The sequence below is a fragment of the Callospermophilus lateralis genome, unplaced genomic scaffold, assembly GCF_048772815.1.
Source record: "Callospermophilus lateralis isolate mCalLat2 unplaced genomic scaffold, mCalLat2.hap1 Scaffold_72, whole genome shotgun sequence".
Lineage (NCBI taxonomy): Eukaryota > Metazoa > Chordata > Mammalia > Rodentia > Sciuridae > Callospermophilus > Callospermophilus lateralis.
In genome coordinates this window covers 359772-384358 of record NW_027515276.1, presented here as the reverse complement: position 1 = coordinate 384358, position 24587 = coordinate 359772, and positions in this window count along the sequence as shown.

The window sequence follows — 24587 nt, the reverse complement described above, 5'->3', positions numbered from 1 at the left end:
CAGGCATAGCAGATGAGTGAAACGATAAGCAATAAGTGCAGACTGGTGAAGTGAACTATAACTATATTTTTAAAATTGTTCTTAATAAGTGCAGTTTGATAAAGTGCTGTTACCATAAGTTTTAACTTATGGGTAAAGGGGAAGTAAGAATAATCAAAGTATACCAGTGAAAGAAAAACTTGAAGTCTGGCACCTGGGAGCAGACTGTGTGGGAAACTTCATGTTATGATACAAAAGAATCCCCCACTTTCCCTTCTCCCTCTCACCCACTTAACCTCACAAGAAACCACAAAGACGCTTAGAATAAAATGTTTCAATTCAATAGTCACACTCTATATAAATACAAAAAGAAGTTAAAATTCAACTGAACACAGAATCTTGTGTGCAAAGTTACGAGGATCTGAAACATCATATAAAATGTTAGGTTAAAGATGATTCTGTGTTTTATTTTTTTTTGTGTGTGTGTGTGTGTGTTCTGTTTTTTGTTAGGGTGTGGCTATTCCTTGGTCACCTGAACTCAGCAAAGAAACTGTTTTTTTGATGAAGTATCAGTGGCTGACCTACATTAAATACAGACAAATATTAAAAAAATTTAAAACGCCTAATTATGAAAAAATATATTGCTGCTTTCTCCCTGCACATTTTTCTTTTTAAAGTATTTTTTTAAAGTTTTTGATTTTTTTTTAATCTTGAAAAATAGTGAAAAATTTTGGCAGAATTTACAACCAACTGCATAATGTTGGGTCTGGGAAGCTGACAGGCTGGATCAGGGCTGGGAGGAGCAGACAGAAAGGGATCTTTCCCTTTGTTACTGGAGGCCAACTATAACTAAAAAGAGGCAAATATCAATAAGTGTGTGTAAACCAGAAATTGATACAGATTATCAAGATAATATCAGTTATAAAAAATTCATATAATCAAGAAAATAGAGAAATCATAAATAGGATTAGAAAAAAATAGGTGTAAATTTTAGTTTTAGAAATTTATTGATGATACACAAAAAATAATGATGAATTTTATATTTTCACTTTAAATGGATGGCAGAGAGATATGTAAGTCATATAGTAGTTCAAAAACCCTACTTAAGTTACAAAAGCTTAATCAATTGATAGCTTCTACTTATTTTACTCTCTATCTTCCTTGGCATTTCCCTGAGGTCACACTTGTAGAGTGTGACCAATCACTAAGCAAAAAACTAACCAAGAAGTTAGTCACTGAACCTACACTCTTTCTCAGAAGACCCCAATCAATTTCAGAGCAATGGTGTGATACAACACCTTTTCATTTCCTTCTTTGGGAAAAGGTCCCTTTTGCAAATCAGATAGAAAAGTAAATTGGCCAACCTCTATCAAAATATTACTAGAAATAAATATAAGTTATCTTCATTTAGAAGTAAACTGAAATAAAATAACACCATTGTACAGTATCTTTAAGAGTTAGCCTTTAAAAAAATGGAAAAAAAAACCTCTTTCTAAGGAGCAGAATACTTGGCAGCACACTTCATCCACACTTTCATGTAGAAAAAGAAGTTACCTCAGGTAAGAAGGTACATAAACTAATAGAAAGAAATCAAGACTTGGTCAAGGATCTAGAAGGAACTTTTGATGACTATAAAATTTGGGGGGTACAGTAATAAGGATGCATCTCTGAGAGAGTCAATGCAGTGTAAATATCATGGAATTTCATGCTATCACATACCAAAGCACATACATCATGGACAATGTACAAGACAACCAAGTTGACAACTGGACTTGGCTAGTTGTTTTTATCCAGCCTCGGATGCTGAACAGGATGAATGAGGACTGAGTACCATAATGGTTTCCATCACCACATTTTATCTATCAAATTCCTCTTCCAAATATCCACCAGCTAGGAGGAAAGGTCTATCTCTAGGTTCTTGTTAGAGCATAATTCTTTTCATCATTCCCTCATAATAAATTAACAAGTGGACCTCAGAAATAATTTTAACCAGAAAACCCCAAACATATTTTTTTTACATTTTGCTTTTACAGATAATAAATGCTAAGCAAGCATCACTAATAAAGTATCAATAGATCATGCCTAAAATTGAATCAGACCACATTTAACAAAAATAAAGATATTACTATTGTCTATGACCATGGTATCCACTGTATTGTCATCTACAAAAGAAACAAAAAGCTACTGGCATGGTAGGATATTGGAAAATGTGATGGTGTTGCTAACACTTGTTAAATTTCACATCATTATATCAGATTGTGGTACCAAGAGATAGACTACATAGATCCAGGAATCAGTGTGTCAAAGTTGAAGAGTCTTCACTCATGATCACTTTGATAAATTGGCAATTATATTTTCTTACAGCATTCCTCTGCATCCTGCAGTTTTAGAAATTCTAATTATTTAAGAGGACACTTTTCCAACAGGATGTTGAACAAGATTCCAAATAAAATTTAAACTGCACCTGAGAACTTTAAACTCTATGTACTTATAAAACACAAAGGAACAGAAGAAATTACAATCCTAGCTAGGTCACTTCACTCTCCTTACCAGAAGAACATTTATTCCATGTTACAATAAAGACAAAAATCAGATGATTCAATCTGAAAACAGATGATCCTATTTTCTACTTTTTAGTACTCACTTGCCCTACAGGAATGGTTAAAAAAACAGTGTTGTAGTTGTTTCTTGAGAAAATTATGGTGAGCAGGCTCAAATGATTTGGGGAAGAGTATGAGTTTCACTCACTCAGCTAAGTTATAAAGATCAAAAGAAGTATTTTTAAGGGATTTAAAATGAACAGCAGAAAAGACATAAGATGACCATTAATTTGATATTCAGTTTACACAGGTATCAAAACTGTAATTAATTGCACTGTCTTCCCTTTTTATAAGGAATACAGTCTCACTAGTACCATAAACTACGTACAGAACTTAGACTGAAAAGTGAATTTTTGTGGTGTCACTATAGGGAACTGTTTTTTTATGGCACCATTAGGACTGAAGGATTCATTTCCCAGACAATTGTTGAAAGTGGTCTTTTCAAAATACTTTCATCAGTAGAAGAGAGTTTTTCTGGCGATGACCATTCAAGGCTTTCTACACTAAAGACTGTTTGAGACTCATGTAAATCACAGTCCATGTCTCATGTAGAAATAAAAATGAGAGTCCAAGACAGCCCCAAAATTTCACTTTGAGTAAGCAGAAGCCTCCTTTGAGATAAGACTGCAAACCCAGATTCTGTGATGCTTCCTTCTCTTTATTTCCATTTAGCTGATCTGAAGCACACTCACTTATGGACTTCCAAGATGCCTAGTCATGGTCTTAATCACCCTCCTGGGGAGACCTAATTAGAACTCAAATGCATCCTTCATCTGCTTCCAGACTTTCTGTTTTCCAAAAGTTCTTTGAAGTCTTTTGTCACTGGAGATCACCTCCTCTGTTGATGTGGTGTTTATCTCATTTTATGTTTCTCTTTGACTGTTACTTTAATTCATTGTGGGTAAAATGGACTTGTATATTTGAAAATCCAGATCTCTAGGTAAAATAGTTAGCTGAGTTTATAAGCTTATAGTCAAAAATATTTAATACATTTTATTATGAATTTAGATCCATGATTAAAATTGGAGGAAATAAAATACTTTATAAGGATGTAATTCTGCACTACAAAGTTATCATTGTTTTTCACAAAGGATAAGAATTTTGGAAGATAACATAGCACCAAGAAAAAGAATCACTATTTTTTATATATAGTTGTGCTTGAAAGAGAATAATAATGTCACCATAAATTGATGATATAATATTAAAGAAAAACTTTTATGACCAATTCTGTTTATTTTTGACAAAATATATTTGAAGCAAAAATTCAAAATCCATGAATCTCCTCAAAATACTATAAAGATACAGTGAATAGCATTTCTTCACAAATCATGTAATTTTTGTGATATTATCTAAATTTTCTAGACATAGATATAATAGCTAAATACATTAATATTCTTTCTCAAGGCACATTTATTTTGAAGCATATTTCCTTAAATCTACAAATACAATTAAATTTTATTTATCATACACAGATCAGTACATCAAAAATGACCAAATACCTGGAAAGAATTCCATTGGCATATTTCTATCTTTTAAACAATAAGGTCTAATATATCTTCTACCTTTTCAGTGACACATAATTTTTAAATTTCAAGTAAACTTCTCCTTTAGGATCAAAATGCACATTCGGCGTCCTGTAGGCTTCTAGGATTTGGGATTCTGTCTCATTCTTCAAGTCTGGGAAGATTTCTCGTATTATTTCATTGAATAGATTGCTCATTCCTTTGGTTTGGAGCTCTATACCTTCCTGTATCCCAATGACTCTTAAGTTTGTTCTCTTAATGTTATCCCATATTTCTTGGATGTTCTGCTCATGGTTTCTTAAAAGTCTTGCTGAGCTGTCAATGTTCTTTTCGAGGTGAAATACTTTGTCTTCATTGTCTGATGTTCTATCTTCTAAGTGTTCTACTCTGCTGGTAGTATTCTCAATTGAGTTTTTAAGTTGGTTTATTGCTTCCTGCATTTCTAGGATTTCTGTTTGTTTGTTTTTTATAACCTCTATCTCCCTGTATAGTTGATCTTTTGCTGCCTGGATTTGTTTGTGTAATTCATTGTCGATGTAATCTTTCATTGTCTGATTTTGTTGTCTAATGTCCTCCTTGAGACTCCAGATCATCTGAAGCATGTATATCCTGAATTCTTTATCTGACATTCCATCTGCTGCAGCTGTTACCTCTTCTAAAGTTGAGTTGACCTGCATTGCTTGTGGTCCTTTCTTTCCTTGTCTTTTCATATTGCTTGCGTTTCTTTCTGCTTGGTGAAACTGTTGAGTTTTTGAAAAATTTTTCCCCCTATATATTTATATTGCTCTTGTATAGTTGAAAAGTCTCCCTTGCAGGGTTGGGCGGCGGTCTGCCTACCTTGCAGGCGCGGGCGATGGCTCTGCTCTGCCCCTACTCCAATTGGGGTGATGTGACTACCGCTCCGCCGGGCCACTGGGCCTGTCTCGGGCGCGGGCAAAAGCTCTGCTCTGCCCCTACTCCAATTGGGGTGACGTGCGTATCACGCTGGCAGGCCACCGGGCCTGATACGCTGGTCAGTTGCAGGTCTGCCTACCTTGGAGATGCGGGCGGCTGCTCTGCTCTGCCCCTCCTCTAATTGGTGTGACTGTTTACCACACCCATGGACCGCTGGGCCTGTTCCGGGCGTGGGCGAAGGCACTGCTCTGCTCCTACGTCAATTGGGGTAACGTGCCTACCACCCCGGCCGGCCGCTGGGCCTGTTACACCGGTCGGTCGCAGGTCTGCCTACCTTGCGGGAACAGGCGGCGGCTCTACTCTGCCCCTACTCCAAATCAAGTGACGTGTCTATCGTGCCAGCAGGCCACTGGGCCTGTTCCACTGGTAAGTTGCAGGTCTGCTTACCTTTCGGGCGTGGGTGGCGGCTCTGCTCTGCCCCTACTCCAATTGCGGTGACGTGTGTACCACTCCAGCAGGCCGTTGGGCCTGATCCGCCGGTCTGTCGCAGGTCTGCCTACCTTGCAGGCATAGGCAGCAGCTCTGCCCTGCCCCTACTCCAATTGGGATTATGTGACTACCACACCACCAGGCCGCTGGGCCTGATCCGGGCGTGGGCGAAGGCTCTGCTCTACCCCTACTCCAGTTGGGGTGACGTGTGTACCACGCTGGCAGGCCGCTGGGCCTGATCTGCCGGTCTGTCGCAGACCTGTCTACCTTCCAGGTGTGGGCGGCGGCTCTGCCCTGCCACTCCAACCTCGCCCGCGCGGACCACTGGTCCTGTTTTGCCAGACGATCGCAGGTCTGCCTACCTTGCGGGCGCGGGTGGCGGCTCTGCTCTGCCCCTCCTCCAATTGTCTACCACACCCGCAGACCCCTGGGCCTGTTACAGGCACAGGCAAAGGCTCTGCTCTGCTCCTACTCCAATTGGGGTGACGTGCCTACCACCCTGGCTGGCTGCTGGGTCTGTTCCACCAGTCAGTCGCAGGTCTGCCTACCTTGCGGGAACGGGCAGTGGCTCTGCTCTGCCCCTACTCCAAGTGGGGTGACGTGTCTGTCTGTCATGCCGGCAGGCCACTGGGCCTGTTCCTCTGGTCGGTCGCTGGTCTGCCTACTTTTGGGCCCGGGAGGCGGCTCTGCTCTCCCTCTACTCCAATTGGGATGTCGTGAATACCATGCCGGCAGGTCACTGGGCCTGTTCCGAGTGCGGGCGGCGGCTCTGCTCTGCCCCTACTCCAATTGGGGTTACGTGACTACCACACCAGCGGGTCACTGGGCCTGATCTGGGCACGAAGGCTCTACTCTACCCCTACTCCAGTTGGGGTGAATTTGTGTACCATGCTGGCAGGCCTCTGGGCCTGATCCGCTGGTCTGACGCAGGCGTGCCTACTTTGCGGGCGCGGGTGGTGGCTCTGCTCTGTCCCTACTCCAATTGGGGTCATGCTGGCGGGCCGCTGGGCCTGTTCCAGGAGCGGGCAGCAGCTCTGCTCTGCCCCTCTGGCTTGATGACAAAGTGAGAGAGACTCGGGTGTTTGTGACTCACTTTCTTTACCAGGAGACCAACTGTTTGTGTCGCCGCTGGTATCGATGAAGTTCTCTCCTCCACCGCTTTCTGATGACATCAGATCTCTGCCGTATTGGTATCCCACGTGAATGGCAGCATTTCGTCTCCATTGCCGGCTGACCAAAGCAACGGGTGAGTCCTGACCGGTCCTCACAAGCCCCGTCTTCTGCGATGGAAATCCTTCCTCTAGCTTTTGGAGCACCCCAATTTTGCTGGAAATTCCTAACAAGATAGCTTTTAGCCTTTCTAACTCGTCATTCTCCCGGCACAAAGACGCGGTACACGGGGGTAATGCACTCCCTTCGCCGCCATCTTCTATTCTGTCAAGTGTTGATATTGTGATATCTCCTGTAGTTTTATTGCCTGGCGTAGCTGATTTTTTCTTAACTGGATCTGTAGTTCTTTGTATGTATTTTTAATATGATTTTTAAAAAGTGGTTTATAGACTTGTGTACATTCTCTAAGTGATATCACCCTTCTTTCTCAGTTATTTTTACATGGATCAGGAATCAATAAGTCCTTACTGTTCTTGTTTTATCTTCTTGACAAAATACAAATGCGCTTATAGGAAATGTTTCTCTTGAAACTAAAATAGCAATCAATTCATCACCTCTTCATGTGTTCCAAATGGTAACAAGATATCTGCATTGGTAGCAAATCATAATTGATTATATAAATTTAATTTAGAGTAACATGTTCACATAAACTTTGTGAGAATAGCCAAGCTTTCTGTGTTTATTAATTTCTCCTACAATAACTGTAAGGGTGGTGATTATTGCATAGGAAGAAAAACTCTGATATTCAATCATTCTTTTGGGTGATAACATCCAACTGAATTTTTAACATGTTGTAATTTCCTCACAGGATAACAAAGAAGAAATAAATTTATAACCTGCACTTTATTGAATGTAATAGCTTTTCTACAAGGGGTGAAACATTTCATTTTGTTTTGATTTTCTTAAAATGGCATAGACTAATTCTGAGAAAGTACTTAAGCACTTTATTTATTCATATATATTTTTGGATGTTGATGGGTCTTTATTTTGTTTATTTTGTTTATATGCAGTGCTTAGATGAAACCCTGTGCCTCAAACATGCTAAGCAAGTGTTCTATCATTTAGTCACAATCCCAGATCCAGGCACAGACACAGGTCTTTCAGCTCTTTCTTGATGTGTAGAATTTCTCACCCATGCCTCTGCTATCTTGATCTAAGTATCCATACATTTACTTCACACTGATACAGTTATTTGATGCACATACAGAATACCATTTACTGCAACAAAATAGCATGGTTTACAACTTAAATCAATTTTAAGCATTCAAGCTAATTAGAGTCATAAAGCTATAAGAATACGGCCTTTTATTCCACTGGTATATTAAACTATTTAAGATGGTTGGGATTTTTAAACGAAAAATCCTGAAGTAGTCCTGAAAATTATTTGTATTGAAACAGGTGAAAAATAATGGTTGAGGCCCACTGCTCTTTTGTGTTTCACTAATATTAATTCAGAGACCATTAGGAGCAGCACACTAGCTGAGCTGAATAAAGATGGCCAATTTCAAAGAAAATTATATTTTATATAATACAGGACCTTTTAGATCACATCAGGTTGACTCTTTTGGAAAGCAAATGTGTAAGCCATGCAGTTTACAAGACATGACATGGATCATCCAAATTCCACATGGCTTGTGAGGCCTCTGTTTGGCAGCAGAAGACCCTCAACACTGGCTCCCACAAAAGAGATTCCTGCAGTCCAATATTGGGATTAGAAAATTGTAGTAAACTATGGTAAAAATAATTTTGAAGACAGATGCATTCTGTTTGTTCCCAGAAAAGAGAGTAAGAAAAATATGAGTTAAAAACTCCTTTTCCATGAAATCCTATTTGTTTTGCTTTGTGAGCATACCCTATAGAAGAAAATAGAATTCTGACTGTGAGGGGAAATCTGGACCTCCAGTGATTGTTATAGAAGAATAGGAAATGTTGACACCAAGGGTATGCTATCAAATACTTAGCATAGGACTGCCTACTTCTTTGAGAGAATGCTCTGTGGTAAATAGAAAATGCTGATAAAATCTTTTCTTTTGGTTTCATTAAGCCAAAAGTTTTATTTGATGTTTGAGATCCACTGTGCTTTGAAATATAATCTTCTTAGCATCCCTGCCATAGGTTTTTATGAAAGGTGATTTAGCGTACTGTGGTGGGCTAACTTCCATTTCTTCTTTTTATGGGAAACATTTTCTACTTAAAAAAAAAAAGAAAATGGCCAATACTCTTTAATAGGAAATTTTATTCATCATTGAGTGGAGGCTTTCTTAAAATATTTTTATTCAAACACATATTTTTTTTGAGAGAGAGAGAGAGAGAGAGAAAAGAGAGAGATTTTTAATATTTATTTTTTTAGTTTTTGGCGGATACAACATCTTTATTTGTATGTGGTGGTGAGGATCGAACTCAGAGGCAGGCGCATGCCAGGTGAGCCCACTACTGCTTGAGACATATCCCCAGCCTCCTCAAACACACCTTTTATTTAAAATATAGAAATGACTGGCTTTACAAAGCCAGTTATGTAAAAAAAAATTCAGACACATTAAAATAAACAGATCACTCACATTATATTTTCTACAAAAATATTTTATTTACCATTATATATAGAAAAATATAAAAGAATCAAATTATTTCACATACATATAAAAGTTAACCTTAGATAAAACATATATACATTTATACATAATGTTCTAGAGTGCACATGCACATACATATTCTAAAATATATATAAGATTTCATCGACTTGGAGAAAAATTTCAGGAAGTATCTAGTATTGATACACTTTCATGAATAAGTAATTACAAAATCGTGTCTAAACTTGTGAGAAATAGATTCATATGTTATCTTTATCCCAAAAAAATAAGTTTTCATTGATTTATCAGAGGATACATAATCTGTCATTCCTCACTGTCTTATCATGCATTCACTTCTTTTCTTATTTTTAGCATGGATTCTCTAGTACATTAAGACTTCTTTCATCATTTGTATATTTATTTTTTCACTTCTACCTATTTTGTTTTACTTTCTTAATCACTCTTTGTATTCTGTCTTTCTGCATCTCACTCAAATAATAGATTTAAATGAGACAATATATTATTTTTTAATAAATGAATATATTTTAGTTGCTTCAAAAGTATTTGCTTTTTTTTCATAATATGTTATAGTTATTGTTGAGTATTACAAACTCCACAATGGAATATATACAACATTTCAACTTATATAAACATGCTTTTTTATTTTTGTATTTAAATATTTGATTTCCTCTGAATTTGCTCACAATCTTTTATAACATAATTTTTAGATTTTATTCTAATTTATTATAAAAGACAGTAGAATGCATTGTAATTCATATTACCCAAATAGAGTACAATTTTTCATATCTCTTATACACAACAGAGTCACACCATTCATGTCTTCATACATGTACTTAGGATAATGGCATCCATCTCATTTCATCACTTTCCTATCCCCATGCTCCCTTTCTTTCCCTTCCTCCATGCTGCCTTATCTATTGTTTTTTCTGTTCCTCCCATGCTTCTCCCTCCTTTCCACTACGTATCAGAAATTTTATGTCAGAGAAAACATTCAGCATTTGGTTTGGGGGATTGGCTTACTTCACTTAGCATAATATTCTTCAGCTCCATCCATTTACTTGCATATGCCATGATTTCATTCTCTTAAATGATGAACATTATCCCATTTTGTATAAAAAAGAACATTTTTTTTATCAATTCATATACTGAAGGGCATCACAGCACACTACATGAATGCAGGTACAACAATGTTTATACTACCACAATTTAAAAAATGATTTTAACTATCAGATTATAAATGCTTTTTCTAAAAATCTGATATAATGGTATAAAAACTCTACATGGTTTCTATTGAACATTGTGGACATTGAAGGTGTTGAATATTTTCTTATATATGTATCATCAGAAATACTATTATTTCTACTAATAAAATGTTTCTAAAATGAAAATATTAAATGGAGAAGCCAATAAAGTAATAGCCTTGCCTCATAATGTATTAGGTGTAAGACTTTGTAAATATTATAGTATTTTTAGGTGTAAAACCTTAACTAGATTTCATTTGAATCTTAACTTTTCACACTTAGTATCTTTATAAACTATGATATATCACTTAACTCAGGGATTCTCAGTTTGCTTATCTGTCAATTATTAATAATTGCTCTCATATTTTTCTGGAAAATTTGAACATGCCCAACATTGTTTTCTTTTTCAAAAATATTTAATTTTTTACTTATTTTTTAAAGAGAGAGAGAGAATTTTAATTTTGATTTTTTTTTTTTTTTTTTAGTTTTTGGTGGACACAACATCTTTGTTTGTATGTGGTGCTAAGAATCAAACCCAGGCCACACACACTCCAGGCGAGCACACTACCTCTTGAGCCACAATAAACTCACTCTTTATGTAAGTAAGATATCATCTTGGCGTGAGTGGAATGACTCTATAGTTCTTTAAGTGACTCCCTAAGTATCATCAAGCAAAATGTCAAATCTTTGATATTGTTCCATAAGAAATTTGGAAAAGAATGTGGCACATTAAATGTATATTCTAATAAAATTAAAAAGCCTTGAAAAATATGTCCCAGATACTTGTGCTTTAATCTATTAGGACTAATGTTTTAGACTGTATAGTTGAGAAAATAAATGTTGTTTAGAACCCCACATCTCAGTGATTTATTTAATCAATGTTTATTTCCCACTCCAAAAGGTCTAAAGTGAACAAAATCTAATGGTCAGGCAGGTATACTGTGTGACTTACATCTGAGATAGTTTTCAGAACTCTGGGGTTCCTGCATTTCATGGGTTTTATGAATCATTTTTCCTCTACAATCTGTTAGTATCACAAGAGTACGTGTTTCCATCAAAAATATCAACCTTAGTCTCCCAGACTTTAGAAATCTTCACTTTGTGATTGTGTGCTTTGGGAGAGGCATTAGCTTTCAGAATCAGTTTCAGCCTTCAGCACACTTGTTTGTGCTACTTGCCATCTTGAAGTATTTTTTCCAGCAAAAAGTATGCTTAGAGGGTTGTTTTGTGTATGGAGATAAACTTGAATTTTTATTTAACTTGCCTCTTGGCTGATTCATGTCTCTTAACCAGTGATGAATTTCTATTAATAATTTTACATGAATAATAAATGTAAAGGCATATTTAATAGAATAAAATTATAAGTAAAAATAGAATGAGCCATTTTGCCTTCATTAGGATTGCCAAATGAGAAAGAAATTTAATGTATTTTAAATATTTGTAATTTAAAATTATTGTACTTAAAATATTATAGCAATACCTTTAAAACTGTTTCTTTTTCTTAAAATATATAATTGAAACTTTATAACTTAAAGATTATTTTTTTAAAACCTGAACTCAATAAATAACATCTCACCAGGTGCAAAACTCAAAAATGAAGGCAGAGAATTTGTATATTAAGAACAAGATTAATTTTTTTTTAAAAAAATAGATGGCTATTATAAAATCTGAAAGATAATGTTGAAAAGATCGTTCAGAATGAAAACAGAAGATTAGACAAGGAGATTAAATTTTCCTAACATGATTCTAAAATGAGAGAAATGAGATATGGAAAAGGGGAGACAGAACATGAAAAAATAAAATTCCCTACTGCTGAGTGGGAATGTGAATCTTCAAAGAGTTTTAAGTCTTTCCACAAAGTAAAAAGTGATCATGAATAAAGGTGCCAAACCCACAGTTGTCCCTGTGTTACCACCAGTCTCCCTGTCTAAAGACACAGGAGAAGTTGTTTCATGTTTTTTGAGATAAGGTTTAAAACTAAACATACAAGCCAGTCAACCTTTCTTTAAACTATGAGCTAAACATAAAGACCATGGTGTCAACACAGACTTTATATCCTGTGATATTACTGTGTCTGGGTTTCAAACAATTTCATCTGTTGCTTTATGAATTTTTAAAAATGACTGAATTCTGTAATGGAGTTCTTTGTAAATTACCTGATAAATGTTGAATAAGAAAAAGTTATCTGCCATATCTAGAAAGGCATTAAAATTAATTAATCTATAGAACTAGAAGTAAAAGTGTCCCAGAAATGAATGTAAATTTGCTAGTTTACATTTAACTTCTGGATTCTTACCATGTAGCCATTAAATTATAAGATTCGAAGAAAAATATTTTAAGACAGTTTGTACTAGTTATTTGTCTTGGCTAAGGGAAGTCAGACCTCTTAAGACCAACTCCATTCCTCTTTGATATACCCTTAAATGCTGTGTGGTCCTGCACTGGCTTTGGCCTTGTTTTTCAGTTCCTACTCTTCTGTAGCACTTTTTGTTCTGACATTATTTAAATAGTGCTCTCATTCTGGGTGGTTCTACACATTATGTATTATCAGCAACAAGCATAGGGTAATCATTAATTATTGAAGAAATACGAAGGCAAATTACTTCTAAAAAATAGATAAAGAGAGCTAATTATTTTATTTAACTTTTTTCAGACCTAAATATAATTACTCAAAAACTTGTTCTAAATTTTTTTTTTATGTCACACTGGAAAGACATGAGAGAGACACATGGACAGACACAGGGGATGTATAAAATTTTCTGAGGTTAAACCTTGTTGTGCACACCCATTTCTCATGTATTTGCTTAAAATTCTGACTTATTTTCTCTAATATATAAAATCATTAAGATTTGGTAAATTAGAATGCTTATTAGTTTTGACTTTACATCAAAATTGATTGATATTTTCTTGCCAAGAATTTATTTATTTCATGATCCTCAGATTTTTGAGGCTTACTTAAAATTTTTATCATCTTTCTCTTATGCTTGCATTACTCAGAGACAGAATTGCTGTATTCTTTCTTATGTATTTCTTAATAGCAAAAACTTCAGAGTATTTGTTTTGGGTATCAAAGGTATTTTAAATTAATCTCATGGTAAAACAACTCTAAATACTCCTTTCTATGTTTTACATTTTCAAATTGAGGTTTTCTTCAGAGCATATTTCACTGAATATTTGTGTTTCACAATAACAGACTCAGAAATTTCTGTCACTAAAAGCCATTTATTTACTGAAATATATACAATTTGGATTTTTAATTTTGTGCAGCTACAATCATATTTGATAAAAATAGTTATGATGCTTTCATGAACAAAAGTACATTACAAAAATAGATGTATTTCACTATACCTTAATAAAAATGGACATGTATATGTATCATTATTTAAATGTTTATTTTCACCTCTGGGTATATTTTACCAATATTATTATAAAATAAATCATATAACATTTATTAATATATGTTTATTTGTTTGTACCATATTTATTTATTATGTTATTGTTGTATACATATTACTGGTTAACACATTCTTTTTTTTTTAAAGAGAGAGAGAGAGAATTATAATATTTATTTTTTAGTTTTCAGCAGACACACATCTTTGTTTGTATGTGGTGATGAGGATCAAACCTGGGCTGCATGCATGCCAGGCAACTGCGCTACTGCTTGAGCCACTCCCCAGCCCCAGGTTAATACATTCGTAAAAATAAAATGCTATTTAATAACCATAGAAATGGAATATTAAAGAGCTTTTTAAACTACTCTTTTAATACATATTTTCTTTTATCTTTCTAAAACCTTCTAAAATGTGTAAATTTATAAATATACACATTAAAAAACAAGAGATCCTATGGCAATAAGTAATATATCAAAGAATCAAAACCTGATAAATTCAGTGCTAGAATTAACAGTTTTCCTGAAATGCAGGTCAACGATGTCTCTAATGCAGATAGTAAGCAAAACATAAAAATAACTAAATAACTGTAATTGAAATGATTCAGCAAACTATTTGGCATGACCGTATATGGCCTCAATTTTAATCAAATATATATTAGATTTATTTATAATATATAGGTTAATTTATTCCTTTATGATCACTATCTCTTCTTTGAGAAATAACCTCTAGTGAACAGCCTCATTTGGCCTCAGGATGTGTGTACAGTAAGAAAAAAAGTCTCAAGAGTTCTATTATATTCATAATATATTCACATATTCCCAAGGCCTTTCACATACTGGTCAGTCACACACAGCAAGCAATTTGAAAGTTCATGAAGTTTTGCAATATAACATTGTTATCCTTCCAAGCCATTTCTAAGAATTCTGTGTGATTTATTGAAAACATCAAGGAAAATGAATATGTCTTTTTAAACCCAGAACTTGAAATGACACTGGACTCAAAAGATCAAGTTTATGAAGACAGGAGTTATGTGTTATGGCTTCTGTTTATCTGCAGAAGAGCTGTCAAGGTGAAAGGGGTTGTGTGAGAATGGTCTTAGGCCTGAGCCTAAGCAACTCCTGTAATGCCAGATTCATGAGACCCAAATAGACCTCCAGGAGCTGAATCTGATGCAGTCACACAAGAGTGATTATTGTAAGCTCAAGCCTGGACTCACAGCCATTTCAGATATAGTGGTCCCAAAGAGTGAGTCTTGACCCTTAATTCATTGAGGATTAATAGATTTTGTGGGATATTGTATACATCACAACATCACACAGCCAATCCTTTCACATCACAGAAAAGTCAAACAACAACTCTTAACATTGATTAGCACATTCATTGGCAGAAACAAGTTGTGTAATGGTGATTGGTTAGTTCAAGTTGTGGATACTTTTGAACCGATTGGTTTAGGCCATGAGAGGTTGCAAGAGTGTATATGATAAACTTGCCTAATCATGTTACCAATCAACAATACTACTGGGAAGGTCACCTGGTGTTTCAGGTATTTTCTGTGTCTCATGATTTTTGTGGTAGCTAGGGGGTTGCTGTAGGTCCTAACCTTGTGTAACTGAGTCAGAATCACTTGGCATGGAAGATCTCTCCAGTTATTTACAGACATACAACTCAGCAGGGTTGGTATATGCCTAGGAGCACTCGGAGTTTTTCCATGGACAAGGGTAACTCCCCCCTTTGGACAGGCTTTGCTCTGAAGTGGCTGGTTTCTCAAAAATGGAGTCACATCAGTTTCTCACTCCATTTAAAAAACTCCATTTTGAAACCTGAGGTCATTAATAGAGGTCACCCTTCACCAGGCACACCCACAGAGCCCTCTAATATCGCCTCAGACAAATTACTTGCCCTCATCCTGATAAGCTGAATAAAGCCTCTGGCAGGCTTTCCTCTCCTGATAAGAGTGAAAGGTGAGAATATCAGGATGGAGACCACCAGACCAGATATTTCTGACCTCAGGGTAAATGAGAAATCTGGTGGCACCTGATAATTACAAGGTGTGGTGAAAAATAAAAAATAAAAACAAAATCTAGTATAAAAAATAGACCTAAAAACAGGGATTTGGCCAGCCTAAATGAGTATGTACTCCAGCTGGAGAGCCTGATGAGGACCTACACTGACATCCCATAACTTGCCATCATTTTCCTAGTCTCTGTGTGATCCTCACTGCTCTCAAACTCTACCGCCTTGTCTGGACCTTTGTGAGAACTACAACTTCTCTCTGTGACCCTCTCCTCAACTGGTAGTCCACTCCTCACCAGAAAAAGCCTGTTTTGGTTTAGGACCTGATCATTGCTGTCTGAGTGAGTGTGAAACTGAAGGACATAAAGCCTAAGGCTTGAGAGTTTTGAACTTAGAATTCAGAGGAAATGTTTGTCAATAGCCTGTCATGATTAAATCTGTTTTGCAATGTTCAGAATTAATCTAATATTGTTTTCTGGGAATTAATTAATCTAGAATTGCTTGGTGTTATTTGATTATCTCCGCTGCAGGGCCTATCATTAAGGATTGTTTTTTTCTTCATTACGAACCTATAGAGTAAAGTTGTATTAAGAATTTGAGTGAATAAAGAATTGAAAGGGGCAGAAATGCATGGACATTCTTTATTTCTCCCCTTGACTGCAATATCACAAATTTGCTCTTTGGCAAATTGTTGTTATTATTTTTAAAGTATTAAATTAAGTAATTCTTATCACTAAAGATTATTATTATCTTCAATTCTAAATGTTGACTTTACTTTTGGCTTTATCTCTGTCCTTTGACTGTTATTGTTACAGCTATTTACTGGTAATGAGGCCTTGCTTTCCCAATGCTGAAGTATAACACCAGAGAAGAACATCAAGGCAATTTTAGAGTGGAAAGTTGAAGCTTTATTAAAGGACAGCAGAAAAGACTTCTCCCTGGAGGAAGAGGGGGACCCAATGAAGTGGTACCCCCTTTCTTCACAGAAAAGTCCACTTCACCATGGCTGATTTGGGGACTGTCAGCCAATGAGTCTCTGCAAAAGAGTTCAATGTAGATAAACTTTCTATTTTTGTGTTGCCCTGCTTACTTGGCCACTGGCTAAGGTGCTGGACACCCCCTTACAATTTTCACAAATATATCCAGTATAGTACTTTTAAGAAATTGCAAACAAGGTATCTGGCCTTGAGCTGGGCTTCAAAGAGATGTCTACATTTTTAAGATAAGTTACAAATTGGCTCCATGGTAACAGCTGGCAGTGGGAGGAAGAAAGGCAAGAAGAAGTTCTCCTCTTCTCAAGTGTTGTCATTGAAGTGTTAACTTGCCCAGAAAAGTGTAAGAAAAAGCTGCTTTTATGTGAACTTCTGCAGACTGTAAACTTCTGAGCCCCACTACTTACATGCTGGGTATAAAACTCTGAAACTCCCTGAACTTGGAGGGATTTATTGATAACAGCAAAAGCTGTGCTTTCTGAACCTGGATGAAGCCAAATGAAACTGTTTCTTTCTATCTTCAGTGCCTTGCTTCATTTGTCCCTACAACAAACTAGGACACAGCACTGGAGGGAGTACTGTCACATGTGATGAGTCAGGTTTTGCAAGAGAAAACACCAACTGGGCTGCTATCCCATACATCTTTCCCACTTAGAGTAGCAATCTGACTCTGATTATCACCCCCAAACCTCTCCCCACAACAGGAGGCCTTTACATATAAGGGTCTGCTGACTGTCCCATGTCAGTCACATGTTATTTGGAAGCCAATGACAGATCCACATGGCTCCACCACAGATGTTTTATCAGACACCTGCACTCCATTTCTCCAAGGCCAGTTCCCAGGAGGCTCCAACTCAATTGCATCTCTGTTCTACACCATTTTTATGAATTCCAGTCAATAAAGAAACTATCTGGTTCAGTCATGATGAGCAACAGGAGATCGGATGGATCTCCAGTTCAGAAATTCCTGGTCATGAGAATTTCAAATATTTCACTGTATTGGTCTAGACATCATTCAAGGATGAACTAGGTGGCACTGTGGGTCTCAATTCTTTCAGGAACTATTAGGGGTGAGAAAACTCCATTCAAAGAATAATATATATGAGAGGGAGAGAGAGAGAGAGAGAGAGAGAGAGAGAGAGAGAGAGAGAGAGAGAGAGAAATATATATATTAAATACATGTAAAAGGAGCAATAGATATGCAAATTCAAATTTTTAATGGAACATATATCATTCAAAGATCACAAAAATATTTATTTGACTTTACATAGGGTTATGTATAAACTTGTTCAAATATGGAGCTCAACATTGGTTGAACTTTCAGTTCCCCTGGGGTTAGGTGGGAGTGATCTGTTCATGGAATTTGTATTTGCCAAAGTCAGAATACTCACATGAATGTACCTGTGACAGCAGGAAGGGCAATCTATATGTATATAACAATATATGTTCTGACCCAGCCTACAGAGAAAGGGAATCCATAAGTTATATATTTGTTAAATTTGACAATACATGGAGAAGTATTAGAATGAAAATGTGACTAGTGATATAACACATACCCTTGATAAAGCAAAAGAAAAATCAAAATACACAATTCCTCCTATGAACTTTCTGCATTTCTCTATTTTAGGTTTGCTTTTATGCATATGTTAGGATTAGTACTCAGAGTCTAGTAGGGTTTGGGTTAGGGTCAGAGATTCAATACTTCAAAGGGAAAATATTAAAATCAATCCAATGTGTATATGAACATGTGCTACACAAGATCACCTCCCACTGTCATCCAGAACAATGCCTTGACATTACCATCACCCCAAGTTATACACAATTAGAGGGAGAAGAAGAAGAATATCTGTGAATACATACTGGAATGGAAAATGCTCAGCAGTTCACAACCTTGTAGGTGGCAGAGGAGATTACAGTGACTAAGCCTTTAATCTCTCCTACTCTTGGTTGTGCCCTTCCAAAACCTGATCTCAGGTAGTATTTTACTGAGTCTCTGGAAACAAAGAATTGAGAAACAGAATGCATTAGTGGAAAGCTTTCCAGCACTCAACCTGGTGAATATATGAATAGATTGCTGCTTGCTTTGCTAATGGGCAAGACCTACTATGTTCCTAAGTTCCTGTATTTTTCCTGAATTTTGGCCACTCTCCAGAAGGGGCTTGTGGTTTTGTGTCCAAGATATGTACCAGCTCCAAGCTCTGTGAAATGGCCATTTCCTGGATTGTTGAAAGGAATGTCAAGCATCTTAGAAAACTCAGAAATCAGTGTGACCGGTAAGGGTCTCAGTGGAGAAACCCTGCTTGGCTAGATGGCAACTCAAGTAGCATCATCAGGAGCTGTCAGTGCCATAGTGTACATCTTGTGCAGAAGTCTGTCCCCCAGCTGTGTTCTTACCTATTGTTCAATTCCCCTGCAAGTCAGGAAGGTCTTTGCCTCAGGCCACACCTTTGTGAAGCCTCAAGAAAACAGTTTCAAAATGGAAATTAAGGGGCCTCACCTGTGGCTTTTTGGTAAAGTGCTTTGTGAAGGGATGTGTCTGAATCAACCTCTTGTCACTGGGTGAGGCTGTGGCTTAGATTCTCATCACCCCATAAAACTAAATAAAGATCCTATATGTCCATCCAAAACTAAAATTACAGAAAAGAACAGTAATTTTGGATTAAGTCTTTCACCTATTTCTGGTAAGGCTCCTGACCTCCATTTAGTTCGAAAAGGGATTTATTGGTCAAATGAGGTGTTGCAAGCCCTGAAGTAGCTAGCATATAAGTGGTTGTGTTTTCTGCCTTGGACTTTGAATAGCTGGGATAACAGGTATACACCATATCATTACACATAAAGAATCTACCCCCAGCAGTCAGTAGGCTTCTAATTTGAGAAGTAGGGCAGTATTAAACAAATTCTTCTACTTAATCTCATCTAAAATTAGTCAAGTTCCCAATGAAGCTACAGAAACAAAATTTCTATCAACATTCACTATTGATAGAAATTTTTATTTGCCAAACTCAGTTGTAGTCATATCCTATGGAGTGATAGTCATGTCCGATAACTAACTTTAGCATCCCAGATCTGGTCTCTTTATTTGTCAAAGCCAGCTCCCCAGTTCCTTCTCTGGGACAGTGGGCGTCCCATTCCCATGGGTGAGCCCACTGTCCCTTATCTAAGGCAGTGTACTCTCACTTCAGTAACTCCTCATGCTCTGTCTAGTGAGTGTCTCCTTCAATTATCTGTTCACAAAAAGAACCTTGAACTACAAACCTTGTCATTGCATCTATCTTGCAAGAAAATCTTTCATGATTAGAAGTTGAAAACAACTAGAAATAGAAGAAAGAAAAACAGCTGGGTGATATAGTGTATACCTGTGATCCCAGCTATTCAAAGTCCAAGTCAGAAAACACATAAGTTCTAAACCACCCTGAACCCCTTGACCAGATTCTGTCTCAACATTTTTAAAAGGGTCAGGATTTAATTCTGTTGTTCTTGATACTGAAAAAATTGAAAAATAAAAACAACAACAAAATAAAGATCATACATGAGAAATTACCTTCTAATACATTAACTAATCAACAAAACAAAATATTTTTTTCCCAAAATGGAAAGAAGACAATTTTACATGCTTTCACTTGTTCTTTTTAACATATTAGAAATCCTGGTCAGATCAATCTGCAAGAAATACAGGCAGAGGGCATGCCAAATGGAAAGGTAGAAGTATAAAAACCTCTGTTTATCAGTGAGAAAAAGTTATGTCTGGAGAATCTCAAGATTCCAAGAAAATAATCACCACAATGAATAAATTCAGCAAAGGTGCCAATACAAAACCCCCCCAAACACAAACTGTGTTTCTATACACTAATAATAAATATTTATATATATGGAAAGAAAATCAAGAAAACAATTTCATCTGACAAGTAAAATAAAATGTAATACTACACCCAATGTATTACTACCCAATCAAGTAGATCAAACGTGAAGACTTTAAAACAAGCAATGAAACTTAGAATAACAACAAAAAGTGAAAGATATCAAATGATCATGGGCAGGACCACTTAAACTTGTTAACATATCAACACTATCCCAAAAAATCTACAGTTTCTGTTCCATCCCTAAAAAAATTCCTAACTTCTTTTTTTCATGAATACCATTTTTATTTCATGTTTTTATTTACTCATATTCGTTTTACATGAGAGTAGAGAATATTTTGATTTATTCATAAAAACATGGAATGGATCTTATTCTAATTAAGATCCCAGTCTTGTTGTACGTGATGCAGAAATTATTCATTGCAAAAATTTAAAATTCCATCCTAAAATGATAGGGAATGTGAAAACAACCAACTTCAGGAACATTTTGAACAAGAACAAAATTGGTGGTCTAACCTGTCATAATTTCAAAACTCCATGCTATAAATTTACCAGTCATACAAATACAAAATATAGAAATGTTGATTAATAAAACAGGGTAAGAAATTCAGAAATGAAAGAAAATAAGTCCTCAAGTGATTTCTGTCAATAGCATTCCACGGAAATTGACAGTATTTTCCACAAATACTGTTGAGAAGACTGAAATGATAGCAACACATGAAACAAGGAAGTTGGGCCCTTATCTGACACCATGGACTTAAATTAACTCAACATAAATAGGGGACCTAAATGTAAGATCTGAAATATAAAACTCATAACACACAATAGAAAAAGCCCATGACGAGGGATTTTGACAGAGACTTTTTGAACAGCACATCAAAAGCACAGGAACCAAAATAAAGAAACAAACTGAACTACATCAACCCGAAAACTTTGATTCATCAATGGACACATTCATTAGTGAAAAGATGACTCACTAAATGCAAGAAAGCATTTGAAAATTATATTTGTGATTAGAATTTAAGATCTATGATATAAAGAGCCCTTATACCTCAATAAGAAGGAAACAGCAAATCAATATTAAAATGGGAAAAGGACTTGCACAGATATTTCTCCAAAGAAGATATGCAAATGGCTGAGAAGCACATGGGAAGATGTTCAATATCAATACTAAGTGGAGAAATCAAAATCAAAATCAAAATAACAATGAGATACAGCTTCAAACACATGATGAAACAGAAAGAAACAGAAAACAGAAAAATCCCTGATCGGCCCCCATTCTCCAGTCCAGGAACAAAGAGGCACATCCACCCACCACCACAACTAAAACAGAAAACACCAGTGCTGCTGAGAATGTGATGGAGCCAGAACCCTAGTGGGTTAGAATGCAAAGTAGTGCAGGCTCTATGGGAAACTGATTGGTGGTTCCCCAAATTATCAAAAGGATCATTCAAATGACCCTTCAATTTTACTTCTTTTGAAGAGATATTTATATGCTTATAATTACTACAGGGTTATTTATTATACTCAAGGGTACATTGAGGAAGAATATTTTTATTTTTAGCTGTGCATTATAGTTATACAAAAGCATGGAATATAGTTTGTTCCAAGTCAGTCTCGAGAACTTGCCCTTTCCCTCCCTTCCTCCCTGACCCAGTTTCCTTTCTTCTTCTATACTGGTCTTCCATCCATGTATTTATAATTTTTCTTAACTCATGCTTTACAGATATACATAAAGATAAAACTCACTGTGGTCTCTTCATATATGTATATAGGATAGTATGGTCAATTTAATTCTACAATTTTGCCCTTTTCCTATCCCAAGGAAGAATTTTTTTTACATGTAGCACATGATGAAGTATTATTTGGTCTAAAAAACAAAGAAAATCCTGACCGATAGTAGAGTAGGGATGGACCTTGAGAATACATACTGTATGATCCTACTTATATGAAGTACAGTACACAGAATAATTAAAATAATACAGAAAGGAGAATGGCGACTTCTTAGAGCATGAGGGAAATTGATTATTACTGTCTAACAAATGAGCTTCAATTTTGCAAGATGAGAAAAGTTTTGTGGTCGCATGCTGGTTTCCAAAAATGGAAAAAATAAGTGTAATGAACACCACTGATGTGCCTTCCCCAATAGATGACATGGCAAAACTTTGCTGTGAATATTTGAAAATGTATATAAAATTAAACTCATTCTGCTTATTTCCACACAAACAAAAACCAAGTAAATTCTCCACTAGTAGAAACTTATTAAAAGGAAGTTCTCTATGAGTAGAAATGTGAAAGGATCATTCAGGTTGAAAGGATGAATCACTCACTTGGTCATGCAAAGAAAAAAAGAATACAATGAGGGTAGCTCCACAGGAAAATTTAAAATAAGTACCATTGTACAATCAGTTCTTAACTCCTCTCCTAATCTGACTGAGGTGCCGTGGTGTAATAATTATAGAGCTTGTGATGTTGCCAGAGATGCACACCATGAGGCCAGTCATGTGCACATATGGGCCTAGGACACCACCAAGCTGGGAGGGCCAGTGGAGACTTGTGCTTAGGGTCTCTGTCTTTGTCTTGGCAGAGGGAAAAATGCAAGGGAGGATGCAACATGTGGACAAACAAACAACTCTCTCAACAATTGTCCTTGGATCTGTGAAACTCCTGGCAGTTTTCTTCCAGAGTCAGTCCCTTTGAATCACAATGGCCATACCTTACATCTTAGAGGAAAAGGTCCCCCCACCACTCCTGAGGGACCATCCCTGATCAGCTCCCATCCACCAGCCCAGGATCCAAGAGGCACATCCACCCACCACCACAACTAATGTAGACAGATGTCAGATAAGAATGAGAACGTAGAAATCACTGTTGGAGCTCCAGATCAACAGGAACAAGCATCAGGGCTCTTGGGAAAGGCTTGCCATAACCAATGTGTTTCTGCCATCCCTTATAGCCACAGATGCACACATGCCACCCAGCCACAGAGACCTGTGAACACCTCTTGCTGAGGCGCATACATGTAAAGATGCACACTCATTAAAACCCCTTCCACCACAGATATTATTAAAACACCTCACATTTAGAAACAGGTGCATGACCCACAACTCACTGCCATCCCAACAAAAACACAGATGCATAAATCACCTTTATCCCTGCTTTCCCCGAATACACACACCACCAGTTTCTTTCTAAAAAAATATAATCATACCCACAAATACACATGCCTCTTATCACCCAGGTACTGACGGACATGCAATTATAATGTATACTTTTCCAAATGCAGGCTTATACATTCCTATATACTCTACACTTCCTGAAGGCATGCACATGATATAACCAAAAACTGAGTATTCATGCACACAGAAATACAACATACACCCCCCCTACACACACACACACACACACACACACACACACACACACACAACAAACCCTATTTGTTACCAGAAGTCACATAAACAAAACCCTAAGTACTCTGAAAAATCTCACAGACTTGATTCTCTCATCAGAAATACAATATACACAAAAATCTCTTTGAACTTCCCCAAGATTGAGTGGAACCAGAAATACCCTGATTACAAAAATGTAACATTCTTAACCCTAAATGACACAGGTACAACCACCCACATACACACATAAACATGAGTCCATATTCCCAGAATCACTTGATAAGCAAACACCAACTCCGAAAAACACATAAAGTTTCCAACCCTCTCCAAATGTACACAACAATGATGTCACCTACAATCTACTCATTGTCATTTCCCAAATACATACATAACACATGTGTGGCCTTAATACACATATTTTACCCTGCACTCTAATGTCACACCCTTCCCTAAATAA